The sequence below is a fragment of the Limulus polyphemus genome, unplaced genomic scaffold (assembly GCF_000517525.1).
Source record: "Limulus polyphemus unplaced genomic scaffold, Limulus_polyphemus-2.1.2 Scaffold237, whole genome shotgun sequence".
Lineage (NCBI taxonomy): Eukaryota > Metazoa > Arthropoda > Merostomata > Xiphosura > Limulidae > Limulus > Limulus polyphemus.
Genome location: NW_013665847.1, coordinates 508,521 through 516,945, shown reverse-complemented (window position 1 = coordinate 516,945; position 8,425 = coordinate 508,521).

Below are 8,425 nucleotides of genomic sequence, written 5' to 3'. Positions count from 1 at the left end.
AGGACGGGAGTTTTGCAATATATATTTAACACTATAAGCCACGTATGTTTCTAAATATAAATTTAATCCAAACAAACGCTGATATATATAATAATATATAATATATATAATATATATATAATAACAAATTCGTTACAACATTCTCTCCTGTTTGGCCCCCCAGTGGCACAATACTAAATTACAAACAACAACAACTCTCCTGTTTGTCACTAAAGTGTTTGTGCTTACTTCTAACTATGTGTTTGTTCACTACAAGCATTGCAAAATTCATATTTGCATGAAGATGACTTTTGAATTTTGTCCATCGAACGTAAAAAAAAAATCATTTTTATTGAAACTGGTTAGGTCACTCTATAACATTCTATAACAAACGATTTATTTGATAATAGGAAATAAATTAAACAAACTCTGTGGCTGTGTTCTTTATTTCGAAGTCTATCCTGCCAGTCCTGCAAAAGCAATTGAAACTAAAACGAGGATTTTCATAGCACAACAACAATCCTTCGACAAAAATCTTTTCCACTTGACTAATGCCAATGACAACTAGCATGCACCTGGTTAGAGTTCCTTGGAGCACGTGTCTCTTGTATTGATCCAAATTTCGATACAGAAAATTTACAACAGACATCAGGAATAAAGTCAGTGCTTTGTTTGTTAGACAAACAAAACGTATTGACCCACGAGCGACCTGCTAGACGGTTTTCTGGGTCATTCTTTTCATTTCTCAAACCGAACTTCATGATTCTTAACTTTTCCAGACTTTTCCTTGGCATCTGGTTACTTCACTTTAGTTTTGGCTATTTTGATTTATAGTGATCGATATACTTAGTTATGAAGAAACAATGGCGCTCTTAAATATCCTGTTTCAATTTGTTTTAGATAAAGAAAATCAGATGTTATCATTAATTGAAGGAATGGTCAAAAAGACTTTTCAGCGCTACAGACCTATGTATATATATATGTGTGTGTGTACGTGTGTTGACGATGCAACCACGCATCATATTTGAATAAAATTATTAGTAGGTAGATGTTATAGGAGATGTATTCATTCACTTACCATCATAATTCCGATTAAGTTAACTCGCATATTTTGCTTAGCATTAATTATATAAGTATATTTATTTACATGACATATGTTTTAGAAATATGAATACACTGCATCATAATAATTATAATCTATGTGATATTTTGAATAATAACAGTAAGAAAATAATTGTTCGGCTTGACTTGTCACTTAATCGCTAGTGATAAAAATAAACATTTAAATAAGTTTGAAATTTAAAGCCTAGAAGTTACTTTGTGAGTGTAAATTAGTAGGTGTAATTATTTAAATAACATACAACGAAGCGAGCGAAATAAAGCTTTGCTCTTTTAATTTGTTGTACTGATGCTGAATAATAAGCCTCATTAGACACATGCTACTTGGATTGCTCCTAAATGGGAAACCAACAGCCTGATGAATGTCACAACATTGTAAAAAACTATATCATGTACTTAAAGTCAACCAGTACATGAAAACCTATTCATTAAGGGTTTCATCTGGCTTAATTTAATCAATGATTGATTCGTTGCAGTAGTTACTGGAAACGCTTCAATGTGAAGCCATTTATTTGATATTTTATTCTGTTTAAAGTTATTGTTTTACAGTTGAGTGGTTGCAACGCAACCGCACGAAGACTGCATTTGGTTTTCTCGTAATAAAATGGAAATGCCTCTATTTAAAGAAACAACCATGAATAACATGTTTGACTTTTCATATCTGATATATCTTGTACAATGCTTTTGCTTACTTACATAATTTAGAATTTTATTTTTACTCTTAAAGCATCCTGCAATAGTTCTTCTTAATGGCATTCTTCACTAATAATTGTGACATTCTTCGCTAATAACTGTTGGATTCTTCACTAATAGCCCCCCAGTGGCACAGCGGTATGTCTGCGGACTTACAACGCTAGAAACCGGGTTTCGATACCCGTGGTGGGCAGAGCACAGATAGCCCTTGTGTAGCTTTGTGCATAACTAAAAACAAACAATCTTCACTAATAACTGTGGGATTCTTCACTAATAATTGCATTTGTCTTCAAGAATCTGCATCTAAGAATTTATGTTTTCAATATTTATAGAAACATATCCAACTGCTAAAAAATTACGAATCTATTTCATAAGAACAAACCATTGTTCTGTTTGCACTAAAACACACTTGCGAATTTATGTAAGCCATTATTTGACAAAAGTGTGTGTGTGTATATATCTTTTAGCTGGCGAACCGCTGGACCATTTATCACCAAATGTAGCATGTTCCTTGTATTTGGACTATCAGCAGCGGTTGGCGACCTCAGTTTTTTTATCACAGTAAACGTATTCTCTTTTGATCAGCACTATTATTAAACTATAATGGCAGATGTTTTGAAACAGACGGTTAACGAAACAATCTTGAATTGTGATATTCCTATTAGATTGGCAGACATTATCATTCACCTTTGAAAAATTAAGTCTTATCCATTGACTTGCATACTATTCTGACATGATATTATCTTTGAATTTCGGGCTCAATCAGTTACCTAACACAGGACATGATCAGTTTATTTTGCATAGGCAAATAAATAAAATGTCCTATGATGAAGTAGCCAGTATGGTTAAGTAATTAAGGATTCGTAAGTATGCAAAATAAATGCTAAAAGCACTTTTCAAAACAACGTTGTTTAAGCCTGAACATTTTAGAATCATATCATGAACGGCCTTAACTCGTCTATGACGCTGTAAATAATCTAGCTAAAAATTGCATATATTTTCAAACGGTTGAAATATACAGGGTGAGTTAGAATTATGTATAAACACTTTGATATGTTGTATCTCAGAAAGTTTTTTGAGTAAACATGAACCAAAAAGGTTTCCAATACAATAGATACATAGAAATGTGATACATTACAGAAGTTACATCAGATGTTCAAAATGTCCGCCACCAACAAGCATACATGAACGCCATCGTTTCTCAACAAACAATGGTGCACATGTCAGCTGTAATTTTTCCTAATTCCTGTTGTATCATCACCCACAAATCCTGCTATGTTTGTGGTTGGTGACTGTACCCTTTATCTTTCAGGTATCCCCATGCAAAAAAAGTCTAGGGGAGTGAGGTCTGGTGACCTTGGGAGGTATTCAAAAGCATTTCCCCTGCGACCTATCCACCGTTAGGGAAATTCAGTATCCGGATAGGCACGGACATTAGAGTGGAAATCCGAAGGAGCACCATGCTGTTGAAAGTACACCAGTGTACATGGAAACATGTTTCTTATTGCGGAAACTGCATCATTCATTAACAATTCAAGATAACTCTGCACAGTAACAGTATCATTGAATCTGTCCGATTATCCCACGAGAGGAGAGTCCCATCCACACACTTATCCCTCGCAGATTAACATCTTTTTGTAGAGTTAGGTGTATATTTTAGCTGTAAAATGTACAACATTTCATTCAAATTGGTCATGCTGTCTACGAAACATGGCTATTTACAGTGTTTATACATAATTTTGACTCACCCTGTATTTGTAAAACGAGGAAAAATGAGGACTAAACTTTTTAAAATCCAGACAGTTTGTTTATGTTTTTAGCACAAAGCTGCACAATGGGCTATCTGCGGATATTGCATCCCAACTTCTAGGGTTATAAACATTTAAGCTTAAAACTGAGCCACTGGGAGACAAATCTAAATAGAAATGCCCTATAATCGAATAGGTACTACTGATCGTATCCTATACATGCGAATAGGATATGTGAGTAGTAAGTATGTAATAAACTATATTACACTGTTTTCAAATGTTATATGTAAACTTTCTTTAAATTTCAATATAACCTAAGAGTATAAAAATGTAATATTTTTATTTAACAATAGACGAAAATATCAGAATTAATTTAAAAACAATTATATGAATGAATTATATCAACATTATATTAATGAACCATTTCTTTAATAAAATCACATACAAAAAGTACACATTGCAGTTTTCATAAAACCTGGCCCGGCATGGCCAGGTGGTTAGGGCGCTTGACTCGCGCTCTAAGGGTCGCGGGTTCGAATCCCTGTCCCACTAAACATGCAGTGGGGCGTTGTAATGTGACGTTAATCCCACTATTCGTGTGTAAAAAGTAGCCCAAGAGTTGGCGGTGGGTAGTGATGACTAGCTGCCCTCACTCTAGTCTTACACTGCTAAATTAGGGACGGCTAGCGCAGATAGCCCTCGTGTAGCTTTGCGCGAAATTCAAAACAAACCTGTCATAAAACCTATCTTTGCCATAACAATAAAATCGAACTTAAGTGCTACTAGATGGCATTCTCAGGTTCACTGACTTCCCTTCAAGCTATATTGGGTAGAAATCACAAAATAACAGGAGGCTCGCTAGGAAATGATTTACTGAGCAATAATTTGAATTTTACAACTTTGAGTGAACTCGAAGAAAGGAAAGAGACTGGATACAATGCACAAAACACAATGAAACATTTTTATATTTTAGCCAAATTACAATCAAAGTTCAAGACTAATGTACTGTGTGGCACCTTTACTGGAGTGCTCTCAGTATGTTTGAAGCAAATCAATACTTGCAATAATCTCGGATCGTTTTCCAGAGAGATGAAATATGTGTTATTATGTACTAATAACAACAATAATACTATTCTTCTTAGAATGCAGGCATTACTCACGTGACTGATGGTTATTCTCACAACAAAGCAAGGGATGTTATATCCTTGAGACATCACCTGACTTTCCAGTGGACAAGATCACTGTCTATTTCTATAAGTATGCTCTGCTTGTTTGTTTGCTTTAGAGCAAAGCCATAGTGGGCAATTTGCTGTGTATACCACGGGGAATCACACCCCGGATTTTAGCAGTGTAAGTTCATGAAATTACTGTTGTCCCACTGAATGACATGCTCTGCTTTAAAGTAAGCTTTCCAACAAATAAGTGCGTATTGCACTCTAGCTGAATGACCTCGTTCCATGCATAACTAGAGAGAGAGGAAATTAGTGGCTTCCTTGATCAACATTCTACATTAAAACCACATACACAATCCCTAGAGAAATTTTGAAAAAATAATTAGTTAAGGGTAGGAATCACAGGATATGCCTACATGTCACACTTTTCCTCTCCCCTTTACCGTCAGGCTAACCCGACTATTCCTACATTTAAAACTAAAAAACAATTAACATTTTCGAGTATCAGACAAGAAATCAGTGTAACTTACTCTCACCCCTGTAAAACACTTATTCAAAAATATATTCAAGTAAAACAGCAAATACAACTAAATAAAACAAAATATTACTGATCAGTAAAAAAACTAGATTTTTAACAAAAACCAAAAGCCAAATACAAGCTACAATTTCAGACTAAAAAAATCAACAGAGTGTATGTAAAGGAACAGAATTGTTTGAATTTCGCGCAAAGCTACACGAGGGCTACCTGCGCTAGCCGTCCCTAGTTTAGCACTGTAAGGCTAGAGGGAAGGCAGCTAGTCATCACCACTCACCGCCAACTCTTGGGCTACTCTTTTACCAACGAATAGTGGGATTGACCGTCACTTTATAACGCCTCCACGGCTGAAAGGGCGAACATGTTTGGTGGGACGGGGATGTGAACCTGCGACCCGCAGATTGCGAGTCGAGCGTCCTAACCACCTGGGCATGCCGGCACGGAACAGAATTAAAAACCCCTTTACAAAAATAATGCAATGGCATCATTACAACATAAAGGTATAAGAAGAACAGTGAAAGGCATTTTAACATAAAATTAAAAATAAAACATCAAAAATGCAAAAGAAACCCTTCATTATGAAGCACAGAAAAACACAAACCCTTTAGTTTCATAAAACATACTAAATAAACAACACACAAAAACTCAATGAGAAAAAGAATGGTCACCTTACCACGTACTTTACAATGAAAATATGTTGAATAATGAAAGCAAAATTATGACTAACTAAGTAAATAAATAAATAAAAACAAAAACGAAAATATACATATATACATAACGTTTTTGAGGAAACTGGAGCCTGTTACCTACCGAAACCCTAACAGTTGATTTTCACTTCATAACCAAACAAAACACTAGGTTACCAAATTTAAAAACTACTGTTTGAGAATTTTACTTTCTATGTATAATTTAATCTACTGGCGAATATGCTAATTTGATTTAGATGAAATAATACTCACTACAGCTAGCAAAAACAACCAATTGAACTGTGCTTCAGTCTAAGCATAGCATGAGTCGTCATTATTCTTATCTCTTCTATGAAAATCCACTGCCTGCCGAATATTTTAGTGCTCAAATTGAAAATATTCTGCCACCAACATTAATGAAAGTATTAAATGCCTCATCATCACTTTGAGTTCTCTTGTAAGTATTAAACCTATAGAAAACAAATTCACATCCAAAATAGCCCTGAAAGAAAAGTTTATCCACTGAGAACTGCAAATAATACTTTTTCCCGAAAACCCAAGAGGTGCTGAACTAGTATTTTTCTCACAAACACTTTAAGTGTCTAACAGGATAGAATTAGAATTAGAATTATAAAACAGAATCTAAAACCTACATAAATATGAAAACAATTGCTTCAAAATTGGAGATCCGATCATTATGGAACGTTGATGTCACCCAAGTATGAGAATTCTTTTTTTTTCGTAGTGTCATGCTTATAAAATATCCAAGGTCCGTATATAACATCTCTTTTAAACCCCAACTCTTAAAAACTATGCATAATCTCAAATATGTTCTAGCATGTTGTATTGGCATTCTAGCTGCTATGCTTCATAACCTGCCTACCCACCAAGTATTCCTCATTAATTTCCAGTGTGTGGTATTGAATCTACTGACCTCTTGCATTCTTATTTTTTCTTTAATGCACTGAAGACAAGTCAGAGACAACTTATCTGTTGTGTCTTAGCAGCCACAGGAGATCCAAGTCATTTAATAGAGCCTTTATTCATTTAGCCTCGCTGGTTTTCATTATACTCCTCTTGAAGATTTGTTTAATTCGTGGCTACCAACCTGTCTCACTTCCTTCTTAATAGTCCCACATCACTGCATTTTTCAAGTGGGTAAGTTTTCAGAGGATGATTAGTCTGTTCCCGTTATTACATAGTGAATTAAATTATTAATCGACCATTGGACGAAAAAGTAGTTCATTCTTGACATTTATTATTATCATACAAATAATGACTGGTGTCCTTAATGTACGTAAAAATTGTCATTAATTCCGTTTTTTTTTATTGTTGTTGTTTTTGCTGTTGTACAAACTTCTTCTCTTTTTCTGTTACGATTTTGGTCCATTTTTGGTGCAAGTCATTAGCTTAACAAAATTACACAGACCTGCGAAGTTAATCTTCATAAAAGTTGTTTTGGTTTTAATAACAGCTTTTCCATAATTCAGCTACGCAGATTTCGAAAATAATATTAATATTTTTCTATCACATAAGGATTTTTTTACAAATCGGAAGAAATAAAACTTTTACTTAGATCAAATTATTATTTTGTTTATTACATTTTTTTATTATTATGTTTGTTATGTTTGGGTTCTAGAACGATCGATAAGACTCTCACGTCGCAATTGGTCTAGAGAAATCTATAGCTAGCGGTTGTCAACATTTTAAGCATAACAAAATATGCCCCGATTTCAATGAAAATTATTCACTTGTGTAAAAGTACATATTACGTTTTGGAGAAAAAAATGATATCATTTTTGGATTCAGCGTACAGGAATTGCTGTAAAACATGTAAAAATTTCAAGACAATAAAACCGTCGCAGGCCTGTGTTATACGCGAACACGGTCTTCTTCAGCCATCATGAGATGTGTAATATGGTGTATATAAGTCCATGGTTAATCTTTGTGAGTCTTTCAGTAGGATTTGTTTTCTGCATTTTCATCTATCAACTATCTCACTATAAAGTAAGATGAAGAAAAATGTAATCTGTGTTACCAGCTTTAACCAATGTATTTTTATGGGGTCCTACTATCTATTCTGCTGTTTTTGGTATAAAGATAGCTTCACCTGGATGTTAAGCCTGTCCTGTCAGACTGGAGTACCTTAGAAGTACTTGTTCCATTTCTTTTCTGAAATCAAAGCTTATTTAATTTTTCATCTTATGAATGTACCGAACATCACTAGAAAACGATTGTTTTTAATAAAGCCACGTGTTTTGAGGCATCTTCTTGTAAAGTGCTGTTTACTTCCTATTTCTGGGATCTCTGTAAAATGAACACCAAGAAATTATTTCACAAAAGGAAATCCAGTGTAAACATCCGCACTACATTTCCAATAGATTAGATCGTCAAGAAATTAATGTTTTTTTTTAGATGAAACAACCCAAACAACTTATATATCAAAACAACATTTATTAAATGAAATAGTCTCCATTCTTATCGATGATGCTT